Below are 20,251 nucleotides of genomic sequence, written 5' to 3'. Positions count from 1 at the left end.
TTGATATAAGATAGTTTTCTTTTTCAATTCTATGTATCAATTTATTACGTTCACGCAGAGTATACAGTTAGATGTGAACAGTAAAGGGCGTTCTGTTGACATGATTGTTAACCACAAACCTCAAAGCAATTTGCAGTCGTCGCTTTTCATTCGTGGTATACAGCTTCAAATCTTTTCCCACCTAAATGCAGTCAAAGTAGTTTTATCAAAAGATGTAGTTGGCTTACGCTTACGACGAATAATTTAACAGTTTTACTGTATCTGTGGAACGCTCCTTTCAAAATTTACCTAATTTCATCGTTAACGATATTTTCACAGACCTAAGGGTTCTCAGTAATCTTTGCCCTGAAGTCAATGCTTATATTGACGGAGCTAACTGAGTGAGTTTAATGAAAGCGCCCGGTAACAACCCCACAGTCGAAACAACGCCCTCCGCCGTTATACCCTCATTCAAGTTCACTGCGACTCGTCTCTATCCCTGGCTTTTCCTCAAACTTATCCACCAAACGAAAGTCAACCTTCCTTTAAACCTAACAAGACTTCAAAACATACAACGTTTCTATAGCGTTTACGTCGTTATCATTCCGCGCTACATTTGTTTCGCCAATCGAATCATTCTCTCCCATATTCCACCGTATGCCGGGGCAGATAGGTTGAACATTGTACGTGTGCCCCGCGCAAATACGCAGCCTCCTCCCCCTAGGGTTGCCGTGTTCGATCCTTCCAGTCGCCGGGCCGGCGTGGAACAGGCGCGTGCCTGAACAGAAAAAAAAACTAAATTAAAATAATAAATAAACCTCAAAACTCCACCGTATCCTTCCGCGAGCAAGGAAACCGGCTGGAATCAATTTTTATTAGCAATTTTGCGTTTTTAACACTGGTGGTTAATTTCGACAAAAGTGTTTGTGTTTTAAAAAAAAGTGTCGTGAAAATTCAAAGTTAAATCGAAAGTGAAGTGCTATTCCTGCAAATTTAGTGGCAAGCTTAGTTTCGTCGCTTAGTCTAGTAAAAATCCTGTTCTTTTATTCGAGAGGCAATTTATTGAGGTACGGTGTGGAAGTTGGCATCTTGTTGTTGGGTATCGTCGTATGTGCGCTTGTAGCTAGCTAGGAGGCTGCTTTTGTCCATTGTGAAGCTAACAAGCTTCACTATCGCAAATTGTGATCGAAAAGCAGTTAAAGCCCTGTAATTTGAGACAGGTAAAATTGCTTTCAGTACTTAGTCCAAAGCTTGACACAGTATTGGCAATAAACACTAACAAATTAATCACAATATAGCGAATTAGTCGATATAATTCAGCATCACGCAAGGGAAGACCCCAATAGAAATTGGCACCACGAATACTAAAGCCATGACGCAATGCTGTCATCTTCAGTAACAAATGGTTGTGGTTGACGTCATAATGAAAGGCACTTGCACGATGCACAGTTAATATCATAGACTCTCATTTAAATTAAAAGTACAATTAATTTACACTTATTTTGGTCTATTGTCTATCTATATCAATGAGTGTATATACCTGGCATGCGGATTTGTAAAATGATTCAACAAACAGTCATTGTGTTTGTTCTGAGTAACAAGTGTGTTCTGAAACATGGGCGTTGTGTACAGATAAGCGTGAGATGCTAAGAATTTCTAAAATCCTCCGTTAATTACTGAATCAATCAAATAGATAAACTAAGGATGCAAAGAATGTGATTAATATAAGTGTATAATCGCTTGAACCTCGCGGAAATTCAATGTTTTGCTACTTCATCACTGCATAAGTTGTATTATGTGATTTTAGTCAAATTTTTCATGTTCAGGTTTTCAAAAATTTCTAGTAATTGCTCGAAACCATTCGATGCCTTCCGGCAATGTCGATATACTTCTGTTTACGGGCGCAATGCGCAAGCCTCAATAAAGGTCTCGTCTCCAAAGACATGGCTTCGTGCCAGGTTATCAGCTGATTCGGATGTCTGCTATTGTTTTACTATTGCCAGTGGTTTATATAGTTGGCACCGTCTGTATTAACAGGCTATGTATAACTCACCTAAAGTTGGGTGACACTGACAACTTGGTTGGGTTGGGTACAGTACAATGTAGTCAGGTTTTAGTTTTGTCGCGTATTGTGTATTTACATTTAGTTTATAGCTTTTTATTTAGGAGAAAGAAGAGCGTTGATGAATACAAGCTTTAAAAGGATCTAGGCCACTACACTTCCCTTTGACTTCGACGACTTCGCTTCGACTTTTTGAACAACTTCTGACTACTTCAATCAGACAGATATCCAAAAAATGATACAATACAATACAAATATGCTATGCAATACAATTTGCACACCACAAATCAGTACAAAATAAAAATATTTATACACATAAATTCAGGATAGGCAATAGGATATCTTAATTTTCTGTAGGATTTATTATACGAAACATGTTTCTAAAACCTTTTTCCATCTTACTGTCCGGATTTTTAAGCGTATCTTTCCTTGGTTTGTAGAACATCTTGACTAGCAGAGTCAATTGGTCTGACTGAAAGCGTAAAATTATGTATGTTAACAAGGATTAATTTGTTTGTCAGTTAATTACCATTACTTATAGTTTTTAGTATGGCGTTATCTATCGTTTGTGTTAACAAGCCCAGTTATTCAAACAGCCAGATAAATTGCAAACTGCAATTAAATTATTAGGTTTGGCTGGAAGCCCACAAACTTTTCAGACTGCACTACACCGTAGTTTGCATTAAACTTTAAATTTAAAACAGTAATAATTTGGGTAGGCGAATAACCAGACAATTTCGCTTCTGAAAAAACATTTACTGTAACTTAGGTCACACATAAGGTTATTTGTATTACGTCTTCAAATTTAAACATAACTATACTTAATTGACGTCCTAATGCTCTACTGACGTATTTGGTTGTTAATGAATTTTTACTGCGAGTATTTTTATCTTAAAGCAGTTACATCATTAAAATTGTCTAGGTATCAAACTTTTGGGGATACATACGGTATTTAGCCCGAAACTCGAAACTCGTTATATTTATAAGTACCTATACTAGTTTGACATGTGTTAGGTCTTTAAAATGTGAGTAGAAATCACAGTCCTCATATTGAAGCGTAATCTACATGTTTGAATTATTCCAAGGGTGCTAATTTCACATTCCTGCTCCTGCCCTTTGCTGCTGAGTGATTTACCGAGGTGGTTAGCCATAAATCCTTTGATTCCATTCCTCATTGTTTGTTAACTCGCAGATCTCTAATACCTTATGCTTCACGAACTGTACCAGAGTTGCTATATAGCAATCGTATCCATTAGTTCGTCGCCCTCGGTTCAGGGAGCGGTCTAAGTAATTAACGTCGCTTCACAAAGCTTGTACTTTTATCATTTATTAGCTCCCTTTTTATGTCTTCCTTCCCTTTTATTGGCTATAAAACTCGAGATCTTAAAGTTTTAAGTCATTTTTACGTCGTCTGTTGTTTATGTTTATTGACATTGCGGTTTTCGTTTGTATTTTCTTTGTCATTTACTATTCGCCTAAGATTTCTAACGTTACATCCTTACTAAATGCACAATATAACACAGTAAACACATTTATACCTAATTGGTATTGGATGTTATTGATGTTTATATGCTATAAATAGACAAAATGTGTCGTAAAGTCTCGAAGGGACGAATGTTGAAGGGGCTAAGATCAATAATTAAAAAAATATATATAACGGAACTTTACCGATCATCTCCAGTCTTGATTTAACGCGCAATCTATTCGAGAGTAGTGAATAGAGTTCTAGTATTTAAGTGATTTCAGTGACTCATCCTATGTCCATAAGAATTGGACTGTCGTTTGTTTGTCCAATGATCTTGTTAGGATTCAGAGCGTGTCTGCCATCTCTCTGCTATCGACATTCGAGATGTTCCTCGCGTCACGATATTTTTTGAAGCGTAACCTTCGATCTACGGCAGGTTCCTTTTCTGTTTGTAGATTCTATAGCTGTTAATGACTAAAATTAATTTCGTGTGACTCTATTACTACTTCAAAGTTTAAGATCTCTGGGACAAATACGAAACGGAATATCTAAAACTTCCTCAGTTATAGTATAATACTCGTACATTTAAGAATGACGTGTCTGTTAGCTGATAGTACATTTTGTGTATTGCTCACCCAGGAATAAGTAATTGAAGTCATCTTTTAAAATTATGACCATAACAGTCAGCTTGGCAACACTTTGTTAAACGACTTGCCGAGCAATTTCTTGGGAAGTTCATTTGGCTAAGTGACATGCATTGTGTACTTGCTCACTTGCCAATTTCGAGGCAAATATGTAAAGGTATTTATGTAAAAGTATTATGGCATTGAATTCGAACGCAATTTCACTTTTTTATTAGAAGTATGTGTAAGTACAGAAATACCTTCTAGCTTTGTTTGATCGATATTCCGCTGAAAGGGTTTGGTTTCGTTTCGACTTTGGCTTGCCGTTTGTGATATTTCGATGTATGAAGACATATGCCTATGGCTTTTACCTTTTTATTTCCACTGATTTAGCAGTGGAATTTCCTTTTTTTTTTAATCGACTGGATGGCAAACGAGCAAGTGGGTCTCCTGATGGTAAGAGATCACCACCGCCTATAAACATCTGCAACACCAGGGGTATTGCAGATGCGTTGCCAACCTAGAGGCCTAAGATGGGATACCTCAAGTGCCAGTAATTTCACCGGCTGTCTTACTCTCCACGCCGAAACACAACAGTGCAAGCACTGCTGCTTCACGGCAGGATTAGCGAACAAGATGGTGGTAGCAATCCGGGCGGACCTTGCACAAGGTCCTACCACCTGCAATTCCTAAGACTGATACAGCTTTAGCAAACGTTTCGCAGTCATACTCTATTGTGTTTAGAAACTATTAAACGCAATTTATTAATCATACAATCAATCAGTTCATCGTACTTACTCAGTCAACGAATGCATGCAAATGCAACTTCGTTATGCACTTTCTTACGTGACTCCATGCTCTGGTAATGACGCCTTGGAAACTTATTAGCGAACATGTTTACCACACGCCATGTATGAATAGAAATGTCTACATTAACTGAATAGGATGCCAGTGATGTGGCAGTGGCTGTTCGTGGAATAAACGCTTAAGATAATGCCAGAAAGCTGTAGCTATCGTCGTGAAGGTACCAAAAATAGCTATTTTATATCGCTTTATAGTACCGGTAGGTATTTTAGGTCAAGTTCCAAGCACTAATACCGATAATACTGGTATCGGAAGGCCGCTTGTAGACGTCCGTTGTTTCGCCGGACAAAGGACCGTTTTTTAGGGTTCCGGAGCCAAAATGGCAAAAACGGAACCCTTATAGTTTCGCCATGTCTGTCTGTCTGTCTGTCCGTCCGCGGCTTTGCTCAGGGACTATCAATGCTAGAAAGCTGTAATTTTGCACGGATATAGGTATATGTAAACTATGCCGACAAAATAGTACAATTAAAAATTCAATTTTTTAAATTAATTTCATTAAAATCCATCCCCCCCCTCTAAAATCTAAACTGGTGGGTGGAAAAATTTGAAAAAATTCAGGATGATAGTAAGTATATCAAACTTACAAGGAAAACTATAGCGGTTAAGTTTTCTTTAGAATTATTAGTAGTTTCAGAGCAAATAGCTGCCTAAGGTATAAAATATACCTAAACTTGGAATATTCTGTACAATACTTGGCCGGTTTTTTTTTTGCTGGACTAGCGGTGTTGTATGGCTAAGTCGCCGGACAATTTTAGTGTCCGGTGCATGTACACACATTCATTATTAGCTATACAACACCGCAAGTCCGGCATAATAAAACGGTCCGTTGTCCGGCGAAAACAACGGACGTCTACAAGCGGCCGAACGCTTGAAGTTTTTTCAGGTTTCTGTACCATAAAAAGAAAACCGCTCTTTGGTTGTTTGTGTGTTCTTCGGTCCAGTTCGCGTGTTTGCGCGTCTATCTATATGACTCCACATTTATCTCAAAAGGCATTTTATTACCATGACAACGGCCGCTGTATTATGGTCGCTCGAAACGTCAAAGTAAATATAGCAATAGTTAAATCATTAATAAGTCTCGCGTGTGCTATTAGGACCGCCATTAATTATAGTCTAATGTATTTTTTATAAGAGTAACAATTTACACGCTTGAACACGGAAGAAAGTTAATCCTCCAAACCGTTAGCTTCCACTGCACAACGGTTGTGATTGTGACGCAACGGAACAATAGCAAAATTACGCACGAGTTTGCGGCTCAACCGCGAATCATCTCAATCTTGCGAAGTAAACGAACTCGAGATGAATTCAATATGCACCAAACGATATCCCACCATATCAGCCGCACTGCACGCACGTTTGAGCACGCGCGGCAGTCGGTCTCGCACACGCGGCTGTTGCGCGCGCGCCGCCTCCTCCGCGTTCAAATTAAAAGAATAAAAACTTTTTTTTTTCGTGTTAATGGCCAGTGCCAAAAATTAAAAACAATGGTATAAACAAGTGTTTTTTTTTTTCAAAGTGAAAATTTATTGACCAGGTTCTTGGAATGCGAAGAAATCGTTTCGCATGAACGCACGGATAGAAGACCATGGAGTAACAGTTGGGTAGCTGCTGCATTTAATAGTTTCAGGCACCGCTGCCTTTTGTTCTATGGCAATTGCGTTTCGTACCGTTATGATTACGTTTGTTATGCCCCTCGACATGTTTTGGTGTAAATCTTAGTTCTGTTCTGTCTGCGGCAGGATTTACCGATTTAAGTGTAAGTAAATTGGAATGGAATTACCAATATAACTATCCTCTCGTTTGTCAGTTGTTGTTTTCTTTTGATCATTAGAAAGCATTGTACCACATCGACCAACTATAGCTGACAGTATCAGTCGATATTAATTGCTTGCATTTATTTGCAACTCGTTGACTTTTTTGTGTATCCACTTAATACAATAACAACGTTCAATTACTTTCTAATGTCAACACTATATCAATACAGTAATCACTTACAAAATTAAAGGTCTCTTCTCACGTAGAAAAACATTAAAACGAAAGTGTAAAGGAAATGGAGAAGGAGTCCGGACATGTTCAATAAATTTAAAAAGCTTCGTACAAGAAAAAGCTCTCGACTGAATAGCTTGTTCCTAATGTCTCACCGGATGTTTATACACCACTGCATGTGCCATCTCAACGACACCGTATTGTTCTAAGGCAGTCACTTCCTCGAACTTACCATCTACAGCTGCCGCATTAGGTCCATTTTCATTCGTAACTGAATCTTCTGTAAGCTCCTTAAGGATTTCAGTTGTGTTCAGGATCATCTTCCCATTACACTATAAAACACTTTATCCCTTTCTGTTTAAGGTTCGTTTTGAACAGCAGAGTAGTGATAATGTGTGAAGTTTGGGTGCTTGAATGGTGCATTATGTATGGTTCTATATTTAGTCTAACGTCTTTAGTAGTAAGACGTGGTGTTAACTGCGAAGTGAATGGATTGGCCTTACTATTAAGAAAATTCTTATTGATTCTGAATGTAGTTTGGGTGTTAAGCTTATTGGATTAGACGGTTGCTGAGTTTGTTTCAGGAAGTTATTTTTGTCTTTGAAAGTAGTTGACGCGATACCAGATTTTTTAAAGACTTTTTACCCGACTGCCCGAAGGAGGGTTATGTTTTTCGAGCGTATGTATGTATGTATGTATGTGGGTATGTATGTCCATTTCTTTGGTCCTCGCTACAGCCTAAACGGCTGGACGGATTGTAACATATGAGGTATTGAGGATTCGTCATAACTGTCGGAGTGACATAGGGTATATAATATTTCAATATGGCGTCTGCGAAAAAAATATGGCGAAGGAATAAAAAAATATATTTTGTATTGTAACAATATGGGAATCAAATGAAAGCTAATAATTAGCCCATTCTTAATATATAGGGGTTATAGTACTTTTAATCTACTATTTTCACAGAAATATCAAAAAACTATAAAATAAAAAACATTAAATTTAAAAAATCAAAAAACCCGACTGCCTTAAAAACTAAAAGGAAGAAAATAAGTCTATTGGTCTAGAACTCTGTCAAGAAGCTCATTTAAGGTTCAACAGTCGGGACCCATTACCAAGATTTTTTGAGCTGGTTACGATTTGAATGGGAACCTTAAATGAGCTTCTTGACAGAGTTCTAGACCACTAGACTTATTTTCTTCCTTTTAGTTTTTAAAGCAGTCGGGTTTTTTGATTTTTTAAATTTAATGTTTTTTTAAGGAAAGAATACAAGTACAAGGATAATATAGTAGTCATTATATTATGCTGCTTGCCTCTTTAATTCGATTCCAATGATAAGTACAGCAGCCATCAGATATTTCAGAGCGGCCAAGGTGATCAAAAATATCGAAACATGAACTTTAATACCTTAATAATAGAGTGCACGTGCCGATATTTTTGACCACCTTAGCCGCTCCGAAATACCTGATGGCGGCTGTACATTAAGAACAATCAAAATAATGCAAACAAGATGAGAATGTCGGTTTTTGTTGGTCATAAAGTAATTATCATTAACTGAATAAAATTACTTCACACACTTTAACACTTCAGTTCTGTAAGTTAAAAAAAGCATTAATATCTACTCTTAAATGCAACACTACTTTCAACTTATAAAATTTCATTACCGCAAATACCTTTCTCTTATCCATTAGAATTAAGTGCTTTCACTGTTATATTTTCTCGGATTTAAACTTAAATCACGTTCATGACCTACGTTTAGGTTAGGTAACTTATTACCGGAGTGAGAGTACGTGTATAATTAGTACCGTTGTGTGAGTCACTGCGTTGCTTGTAGTGGCTCCGGTCGTTTGCCCCCAGCTGTGGGGTAAATAGAATAAAAGGGGAAATTTGGGCTCTAGAGTTCCAATTACATAACGTAATGAGGAACGTGCGTGGAAAGCGAATGCGATATCCCACATGTTTGTGTTTACAGAAAAACTGATTGGGTAAGAGAATAGAGTTAACAAAAAAACCTCCCAAGTACGAGGCCGACTCGCGAACTGAAGGTTCCGTACAAATTTATAGGTGCCTATAAATTTTAATCATTTGTTAGTTCTTTACCTCAAAAGCATAAATTCCTTGTAGCGATTCACCGAATTGCATTTCACCTCGAACTAACAAAATTTCAATAGAACCTTGTATTTGATGCAATTTTTCGCGTAGCTTTTTACATTAGTGTAATTAATTTGTATTAATTTGTAGTATCTCATTTTTAGTATTTTACCCTAGACGCATTTCGCCGCGGTCGATGTTTGCTTGGACCCTAATTAATTTGACGCGTTAGCACTAAAGTCAATGTCAAAATATCTTTCTTAAATTTAGGCTATAACAAGCACTTATGAATCTCAAAAAAAATCTACCACTAAAATACACTAAATACACGATCGAGGTGAAATGCGACTAAAACTAATAGCGACTAAAAAAAACACAATTGAGACACAACGCGATACTTTTCACGATTGAGGTGAAATACGACTAAAGTTTATAGCGACTAAAAAAAACTATTGTGACTCTCTTCTTCTTTCTTCTTTTTCAACCTTTCACCACCCAATGCTGAGTGTAGGTCTCTTCTAATGCACGCCATTCTTCCCGGTTACTATTGTGAATTGTGACACAACGCTATAATTAAATATACGATCCAGGTGAATGATTTTGATGTAAAGAACTAGCAAATTATTTTAATATCCAGTGTTAACGGAACCCTGCTCCTAAAATTGGAATTTATGGCGACGAAATACCTCAATTAAAAATTATTCACAATAACAAAGTCATTGCTTTCATTTTACTCCCAAGACTATTGTATAATTACTATAATAATACATGGAGACTAATGAGGGTTTTCACAGAGCCAAATATCGCTAGATGGCGTTAATATCGTGAGGTCCGTTTGACGTTTGCTTGCGTGCGATTGGCTCATTTAGTTATTTAACCGTCAAACGGGTCTCACGACACTAACGCCATCTAGCAATATTTTGCCTCCGTGAAAACCCTCATTCGAATAGCGGTCGCATAGATCTGATCGGTTCGTGAGTCAACCTCCACAATTACAATTCTCAAGTCCTGTGTTTATTATTGCAACTGGCGAGCGGCATAAAGAGGTCGTAGTAATAAATATTAAGAGTATTAATAACCCTTCCACGGATTTAACTCGCGTCGTATCTATTTTCTTCGCTAAACTTTGTTTGGCCTAGTTTAAACTAGCTCTTTCCCCCTACTACGTACGCGTAGAAATAGGTACATAAAGTTAAACCCCCTAATCGACGGAACTACTGTGCCCCATAACCAATCACTTATTTCAACCTCTTTCAAAAAAACTAAGGACTTAGTGCTTGCTTACATCACTAAATAATCCCCGTGTAATGTTTCAAGACATTAAACCTACTAATGTAGACTGTGCGATGAACTTGAACTGTAGTCTTCAGTCAGCTTCTTTTGAGTAAGTAATGAGGATGTGTAAATCTTCAGATAGAGTGTATATTTGTCATCATTTGATTTTGCTTAGTTAATATTAATTAGTATTAGCTTGTGTTGCCAAAACAATATGACAGTTTTTGGAGCTTATAGAGGTTGGTGGTTTGGTTACGGTCTGAAAAATATGAAATAATGGAAGTCACGTAAGGGCCCACCCAGCCCCATGCGACCACTTCTTGCCGTGAACCAAGTTTGATTAAATTGCAATGCAACAGCTCGAGAAAAGCCAACAGAGAACGGTTGCAACGTTTTTATTTCACTTGTTAACAGAACCTGTGTTTAACGATAATTGTAAATGTATCACATTATTGTCATGACTAATGAAATAAATCTAGAAATTAAAGAAAGCTATTTCAAGATATCATGATTGAAATAGTTGATCAAATTAGTGCAGTTAACTATAGATCCGATCTATATCGAGAAAACTATTTTTCAATACATGAACCGTAAGAAACTACTTTATAAACAGCTATGATATCTTGGTCAGTTACTTGTAGGTTCCCAACTGTTCCACTGTATTTCCAGTGCAAAAGCATTAAAGTAATGAATTGTTGATTATTACCCACTTTCTTAACACAATGCCTTGAGCACTTAGCATCAATCACACTTGTCTCACTACCGCATCGCCGTGATTGGTGCACGATGACACAGATAGCGAGTCAACGGCCGGCGCCGGCGCAGACCCGCAGACGCCATTGCTGACAGATCATCTGTGCGTGACTCACCAGCCTAAGAGGGCTAAACCAACTGGAGCCGATCTCTCACTTTCGACGAGGACGATACTTCACTGAGCTGGGGGATAAACTCTACCTTCAAAAATGTGAAATGAGATCGAAGTGGTTCGTGTAACATGGCTGCTCGCCAGTTCCTTTTTCTTTGAACTCGGCTCGAACTCTTAAATAGATGGTCAGTAAGAATGGACATTGTTTTCGAATATATGCATCTTTTCCTAAACCTGATGATTTCGCTCTTTTTCCTTTGCTGACGATTTCATTAGTGCGATTGCCTCTCTACGTTTTGGTTAGTAGTAGTAGATCAGTGCATGTGTTTTTTATATACGAAATTGAGCTGACAAGTAGGTCGCCTGGTCAAAATTCACCACCGTCCATACACTCCCATGACATTAGAATTACAGGTGCGTTGCTGGCCCTGTCTATAATAATCAGTTAAAGATAGAATCGTCTTCATTTTAATTACATTGCGTAGGCCTGTCTCCAGTTGGTTCGTTGCTCTAAGCATCACCAGCCACTTGCCTTACATGCTTATTGTCTGCCATATGTCGGACAGGCGGTAAGATGGGTACTTTATGGCTCAAGATCTAGATCTGTGTAGGTTTAAACTGTTTAAATAGCTATTTTAGTGTTGGCTGGTTTTAGCAAATTGGCTTTGGCCGAATTCGGTCCATCGAACTGAATAATGGTAAAGTAATGCATGTTTTAAATGTCTAGTAGTTTTAAATTTTTGACTTTTTTGTACATTTCATTATTATAAACTTTTATATTGTCTACACTTAATATAACGCTGAGAGCTTCTCGTTGGGCCTCTTCTGCGCTGCGATATATGTGGTCTTAAAATTAATCATTTTTATTTTTTTAGATTGTTGGATGACTTTGATTGAATACTCCTGTAAGAGTTTATGAATTGTGGTTGACAAATGTTTCCATACATTAGCTGCTGTTCAAAGCGTACGGCATCTAAAGGCGTCACTTAATTTTCAATCAAAAACCTTGACAGGGGTTCTTTCAATCTGACCCAAGCTTCTGCTGAAATATTTCATATGAATTTTTACCCACCATGTATTTTCTAACTTTCATGAAAGAATATTATGATTATGTCATAATAAAAGAACTATACTTTCTTGTAAGTCAAATATTTAATTTAATAACCCCAACTATAATGTGCTAAGAGGTTCGATAACCTGCTGCAACGTTGCACCTCCGCATTATACTAGAAAGTTTTCGTAACGAAATTAAGAGTGTAATTAGTTTTATACCGAGTAATTGTGAATAATTGGCGGCGACAGTGTAGGCACCGTTACGCATTGATAATAAGCTTTTTCTATCGTAAACGTATTAAAACTTCACAATATTACTGTACTTGTTCAAGCGTCATTGAATTGCAAATAAAATAAAGAATTATCTATCATATTACTTCTTTAGGTCAATGAGGTTTTGTCACGGTGACAGTAAACCTTCTTCCCCTTCTTCTTTCTTGCACTTACACTACACTTTGTTCCTTGCACTGCTCATCGTGCTGCTGCGATGCGCCATGTGGCATCCATTCAAGTGTTTACTTGTGCAACTCTTCCCTGTCTTGCCGATCATGGACGAGAGAGAACAGAGAGCGTGATGAGTAGCATGATGTAAAGTATGCCTAGTAACGTAGCCACATTATAACTCTGCTTCCTTTCTGCGCCACTTCCCATGTCGCTCGTAAATTGTTAACTGTCGCAGGCTTTAAGATTATTTCTGTGTAAGTTCTTGAAGTAGTCACTTCTCGTAGACTTGATGCGATAATTAGAAAAACTACATGAAGGATTGTCTTATTTTTTTTTCTTTAATTTTTTAAACGTTTTATTCCTGAAACTTGAAACATGCTAATGGCTTTCATTCAGTTTTCAATGATATACGTTTAAAAATCGTAACAAAAGGTTATTCTTGAGAGAAACAATAGTGTTTACGATTCTTTTCAAGAGACTATACTTTCAGTAATGTTATTCTTCAATTGAATGAACACGAGCTAACATTTCAAAACCAAAACGTCTTTCTGTTTTGGTTCGAGTTAAAACAACATCTCTGTATTAGTCATAACAAACCGCACTCATTTATTTACTGTTAGCTTTTATGTTCATTGACCGTATGGCCCTACTAATGTTATAAATGCGAAAGTTTGTGAGTATGTGTTTTAGTGTATGTTTGTTACTACGTCACCATAACACAGCCTCCTTTCTTCTTGTACCATCCTTTCTTTTAGTCTGTATTTAATAAAATACTAGCTTTTGTACGAGACTTTGTCTGCCAAGAATTCGTTTATCGCTACCCCGCGGGCACTATGCAATTAACCGGTATAGAAACTATTATTATGTCCTTCCTAGGTTGCTTCCCAAATTTCATCTGAATCGGTTCAGCTGTTTAGAGGTAACAGAGTTAATTTTACGCACTTACAATATTGGTAAGGATTTAGGAAACCGGTTTGAAATTCCATCACTCGCGTAAGAAAAACGAATTTGAAACTTCCGTTTGATATTTAATATTTTGTCCGCACTTCTCTCACACCACACGCCTTGTTAACGGTGAACTAAAAACAACAGTTAAAATCCGCTGCCGATCCTAAAATAGGGTGGCGCAAGAATACCTCATTAACTTCTGTCTGTCTATTCATTTCTTCATTTATCTTTCATATTGCTTATTTTAACACACTTTTGCAAGCCCACATCGCATTTACCACGTTTCTTTTTTTTCTGGAAACCTTTTAACAGAAATATATTATTATTCCGAACTTAAAGTAACACCAATTATCATTAATCTGTGTCTACTCTACTATAACCTGAAATTTTGATGCACTGCAAACTGCAACTCAAAAACATTTCATTTTAATTGTATGAACATTTCAGTTTAAATTCCCAATGGCTGCAATAAATCCGTTTTTGCTTCACTTCACACGTCTCTCGACCTTTAGGTTACATCACAAGATACCTGGATGACTCAGGCCCGTGGGCAGACCGGTCGAGTTGCAGTTGCATGCTTGAAATTGCAGCGGACAGATTGTAGTCTTTATTGACCAAGTCTGGATGTTTTCCAAACTTAATTCTTAATTGTATGTTTATATTGGTGTCGTATATTTTTTGTTGCATATTGCGTAAAATGAAGACAGATCCATGATGAAATAAACATTCTCTGAATGATTTTGTCCAGTTGTAAATGAAATTTTAGGTAATAGATCTTTATCCATGATAATTTCAAATTCTTTCGCAGATTTATTTTCGATACTAACTGACATAATATTTTTACTTTCACTCGATCGATGTAATCGGTTCTGTGGAACGGATTGTTCTCAACAGCTGCCAGTCAGAATTCTATTCCTATCTATGATCAGAATAACGGAGCTATGAAAGTGAAATAATAAATTAACACCGTACTAGTCTTAGCAACTTCCATAACCAATTTAAACTTCTGATTCAGTTTTATTGTGTCCTGTCCTATTTTCATTTAATTGTTTAACAGCTCGCCTCCTCTTCCCATTCACGTCGTCGCCCACTGGATTCCATTGTCTATCAGTACCATCACTATCATTTAAAATTATATCCTGAGTCTACATTGTGTGTCAGCCTACACAGCTCGTTTATATGCACCGCTGAAACCTTCGAGCACCTTATACGGATTCATCGATACTAGTCATGTGCGTTTTATTTCATTCTGCATAAGCGTCATCGATTGATGACAGTCTTTTGTAATAATTTTGGAATTAGTTTAGACTGTTTAAAATATTTTTATAAGATTCTCCTATCTTACAAGCATTAAGTATTTCCCTTCATAGTGTATCTCAACGCCAATCTTCGTTAATTTCCTCCCTAGTTCAGGTAAACCTAAATTCGGGTCATCATTTCCTTCCTAAGTGCCCGTATCTTCGGCGTACTTGACCCCGTCCGGTAGGAAATTGCTGATTGCTTCCTGTTCAAAGAAATTCCCAAATGGCTTACAGCAAGGCTTTTCATGGTTAGTAGAGTACTGGAAGTCGTAAAGCCAGGAATCCTCAATTTGCCTCAACTTAAGGTAGCTAATATTTTAGAGAATTCTTCTTTGCATGTTATTATTAACGGCCTTTTAATAATGTGTGCCTTTTTAATAGTTTCATATTAATCAGTGTTAATTTCAAATTGCAGCTAGCTCTTTAAGTGATGTATTTTGAAGAGCTAGAAGCTAGTAATAAATATCATCATAACTCAAAAAACCGTGGGAGAATCCGTGACGCCCCCCGGTGCTCTCACTTTCCTTTCATTCTCGTCTGTTAATTCCAATTATTCGTTAAATTAAATTTGAATATCTCAATTAATTCTCTCTCGTACTGGAGACATGTGCTCTATTTTTAAGAGCGGTCTTAATTACGTGCAATTTTTTATAATGACGGTAAGTTTCATCATGTTCGATGACCTATGATTTGATTACTCGACTATTGACATCAATAATGATAGCTTAATTTAATTTATTAATGTTGACTGCGATCTGTTATAAATGCAAATATTTTAAACATTGACATGGTTTGAATGTTTCGTAATCTGTTAACTGATTAATTTGTTTGTTCTTATTATGGGCGTGCGAATATGTAAGACTTAATATGCGCATTGACTTGATAGTTGAAATGATTAATCATCTATCTTTTAACTTATTGCCTTTTGATATCGATGGTTATTTCAGCTCGTAGTTTTAAGTGAAAAAGTCGACTTTCGCACGCTTGTTACATGTATACCTTACATTGTGATACTTTTTTAAATTATGTATTGTCTCTATCACTTTCGTAACTTCTCATTGTTACGTATTATTAACTATGTTGCGTGCCCGTTTCCTCTTGTCGCGTGCGTTGTTCATAACTTAATCATGTTATTAGTGTTATTACCTTAATATGCAAATAAAGTTGTCATTTACTTAAAATTTTCTGGGCTTTTAATTTAATTCAGTGCAATTTCGCGCGCGTCTCACAAAATTATTACGGTTGTCTTTTTATTAATGCATTTAATTACTTTCGTTTCTAGCATTTCCGCGATTGCGTCACTTTATTAGCTTAATGCTTCTTTCACGAATGTAATCACGGGTCTGCGATTATTTCTCTGTTAAGATAATTTTTCGTTTGGAATTATATACATTTTTTTTATTCGACTGGATGACAAACGAGCAAGTGGGTCTCCTGATGGTAAGAGATCACCACCGCCCATAAACATCTGCAACACCAGGGGAATTGCTGATGCGTTGCCAACCTAGAGGCCTACGATGGGATACCTCAAGTGCCAGTAATTTCACCGGCTGTCTTACTTCAGCAACTGCTGCTTCACGGCAGGATTAGCGAGCAAGATGGTGGTAGCAATCCGGGCGGACCTTGCACAAGGTCCTACCACCTGCAAACAAACATTAAGTTACATTATGTTAGGAGTCAGTTAATTTAGGGTTATTCTTTAATTTAGCTTTAACCCTCTAATTAGCTTGTTACAAACATAATATGTCATTCGCAACGATAAAAGCGACGTTACTTCGCTGTCGGCTACAGCAAGTGGCACAATGTAAATATGTGCAACTACTAACGACCTTCATGATTCTCTAGACAATACTGATAACAACCGCACTCCATTGGAATGCAGATGCAAAAATTAGCGAGAAACTTGTTTGTTTTTCAATGTACAGCAATTACTTAACCGAAAAAATATTTATTCTACGAGTATCAGGAACAGAATTGTTTTTACCACGTCTACTTAACAATACTTATTTAATTGAAACGTTTGACCTTTGTTAATTCAAATCCCTAGTTCCTTAACAAGAGATACGTAGGCGTTGTTCTGTTTACTGTCTACGTAAACAAGTATATTTACTGGCCTGATTATTATCTGGCACTAAAACGTTTACTCTAATTGAAAACAAATTAATCGTTATCCTTAGCTTAAAATTCCCGAACAATTGGCTGAACCTGAAATTCGGTCTCAATGTAGAGGTGATGTCGGAGCGGTCAGCATGGCCAAGAATGCAGTGTCGCATTGCAGTAATCCGCCCCACGGATCGTACTTGCACAATGCAGCCAATGAAAATTGCATCCTACCCGTACGCCGTACGCGATAGTAATTAAGTGTATTGCTGTATATCTGATGAAGGATATGTATGACGTTTTAAAAAATGTTGGTAAACTTATGACGCGTGTAAAATAATGCCTAATGGGTTTACTGATAGGCGATTGCAAACTTTTGATTGTGTTTTATTGTAGGCTACTTAATTGTTGTGATACCAATCGTCGCTTAGAATCATAATAAAAACTTCATTAAACGAGTCAGTGAGCTCATAACGTTTGTGTGAACATTGATTGTTATCGTATTTGAATGATCGGCTGTTATCATTTATTTTATTCGTCTGTTTGTTTAATTTTTCGATGTCTTACTATGGTTACGACTAATAGTGTTATTCGTTAATAGTTACCGTATTTTTTATTATCGGTTTATGTTTTGTAATTATGTAGTTAACTTTCACCTTATTCAAGCTGACGTTTAACCATGTTCTTAGCTCATAAGTAATAAAACCACTTGAAATATCTACGAGCTATATCGTAATTATAAGTCCATTGGCGGTGATTGCTAGTCTTGAGCGCTTTAATCATTTGTACACAATAACAGTAGCTCTCTCTCAATCTAGATGTCATAGTCATAGCCTTAGCTATTACTATTATACACGTCGTCGCTTCAGTTTGCTACGGTGCTATCATTACAAGATCGTATTGTTACACGGATTGATCACTCGCCTTCGTTCATGGCTTCATTGTTCTTGCCACTTTCACTTCGTTTTTTATATCGGCTTTATGGTTTCTGATATCCATACCATAATGTTACGTAAAGCAATAAGTTTTTGATTTGCGTAGTTGAAACTCGAAACCTGCATGTTCATTCGACAAATTGAGTACCATGTACGTAATCTGCTGTGTCTGATTTCTAAAGTTCTAAATAGTCGGATTGATTAATTAACTGTTAGCTTCAGGAGATATATACAAATGCAAGCTGCCTTTCTTGGCTAACATTCTTTCGTCTACTACATCGTAGGGAACATGTTATTTGTGACTATAGATTATTTTTCTTGAGTGTAATCTTTCCCACACGAGAGCTCGGTATTTCTTGTAAGCACTGTCATTACGCTTTTTGTCATAAGTCGTACACTACCTGGGTGGGCATGTCTTACTCCAATTGGTATAATAATCGGGTGCTTCGCAGATTCTATAATACTTTCACCGCTATTCGCTTCGCTTTCATGTGCTCTGATCTTTGTTGCTGTTTGAGGTATTACGATTGCTTCTGCTTTTGTACTCTTGTCGGTTTGGTTTCTTGTTATGCAACGCGTGTGTCACTCGCATGGTGTTAATTATAGTTTTGTCACTTTTTTCTACTTTAACTATGTTTTAAGCTTCATTTTAATATTCAGAATCGTCAGTTACATTGTGAATATCACCAGCTTCACGTATATCATTAGCGAGCATGCCATCTGTACTATAAAACAAGGCATTCCATCTAAATATCAACGGTTCAGCTAGTTTGTTATTTCAATTTATCCGTGTCATATCAATCGCTCAACCGCGGTCTTAACTGAAACAGATCCTCTATTTTTAAACGCCATTTCCTCTTCACGGTTTTGTCACGTAAGTTTCTCGGCCCCTTGTCAGCATTACGACTGTCAGAGTTTGTCTTTCAAAGTTCTCGAAATAGGGCGCAAGATTGAGTGGGATTTTCTTTGGGGGTCTTATACTGCTACAGTTTATTTTGGATCGTTTGCGGTTTTGCCCTGTTATTTAGAAGAATATACACTTTTCTAGAATGCTTGTTTTTTTAATCCTTCATAGTTACTTGCGTTGCGTGGTATCTCCTGATTTTTACCAGATGTCTATTCTAACTAACGAAATCGTTTAATATTTAAAGTAGGTACTTTATTTCCTAGAGATACTGAGTAGACTAAACAAGTTCTGGTGTTTTTCTAGTACCTAATAACACGGTTGCGTATCTAGTTGCATAATTTTTGAAAATCATAAAAAAACCGCCGGACCGTGTATTATTCAAAAAATTTTAAATGATCTTCCTGTAGAACTCCATAGATTAAGTTAAGTTTTTTTTATGACTATTAATGGATTCAGAAAAAAAGAGTTACGATAAGCGATACGTTATGACTTTCAACAATTTATTCAAACTGAGAAAAGGCCTTATTTTATTGTCTAACGCACTTGGGATCACATTCGTTTTTATCACTTCTTTCTGTCACACGCACGGTATGCCTTACAAGGGTAGAAAGAGATGTTGAATGTGAACACGAACGTGGCGTTAGACAATATTCATTTATTTATTGCAAATTGCAACCATGGTATTTAAAGATATTCTTAATTCTAGCCAGTATAAACATGCCTACAAGGGTGTAACAGTCAAAATACCACAAACGGGACTTATCACGCTATTATTGCACAAGTAATATTTACGACTCGACGTTTCGGCTAAACTAGTGAACAGTTCGGGTAGTTCGTGATACGAGTGCCGGCAATATTAGTGTGCAATAATAGCGTGATAAGTCCCGTTTGTGGTATTTTGACTATGAGTGAGAATCACGAAAGTTTAAAACGTTATAAGGGTGTAACAATTCATATTTAAGTATATATTTTATATTATTATTTTTTTATTATATAACACATTCACACATCTTACATCTATAATACTTAAGTATATTATTTAATATCCCATAAATGGCGATCGTTTAGTTCCTATTCCAAAAACTCTTGCAGAGAGTAGGGACATTTTGTCTATGAGATATGCTTTCAGTTTATTGGCAAAAGCTCTATAATTTTCTTCTTCAGCGATAACCTTCGGAATTTTGTTGAAAATATTTAAAGCCATTGCATTTTTATTGCCTTTGGTAGTCATTTTTAATACGGCTTCTGATTCGGACCCTAGCACACTTCATTACACAAGTGATATACCCCATACAAAACTTATCTATACAGTCGTGTCTTAACCCAAAGGGCAGCAGGCAATCAGGCAGACTG

The 20,251-nt window shown here is 36.8% G+C and overlaps 1 protein-coding gene across 1 annotated transcript in view; it reads left to right on the top strand.

Annotated features, from left to right (window-relative positions):
- Nucleotides 1-746: 746 nt before the first annotated feature.
- The window catches only part of LOC141434244 (uncharacterized), a gene marked incomplete in the record, with an annotated part of 104,394 nt that continues 84,889 nt past the window's right edge, over nucleotides 747-20,251 (top strand). The window contains 1 exon segment of the mRNA XM_074096627.1: nucleotides 747-1,046.

Source organism: Choristoneura fumiferana, chromosome 13, assembly GCF_025370935.1.
Source record: "Choristoneura fumiferana chromosome 13, NRCan_CFum_1, whole genome shotgun sequence".
NCBI classification, from domain to species: domain Eukaryota; kingdom Metazoa; phylum Arthropoda; class Insecta; order Lepidoptera; family Tortricidae; genus Choristoneura; species Choristoneura fumiferana.
Note: the sequence above shows the minus strand (reverse complement) of the source record. Positions and strands in the feature narration are given on the sequence as shown.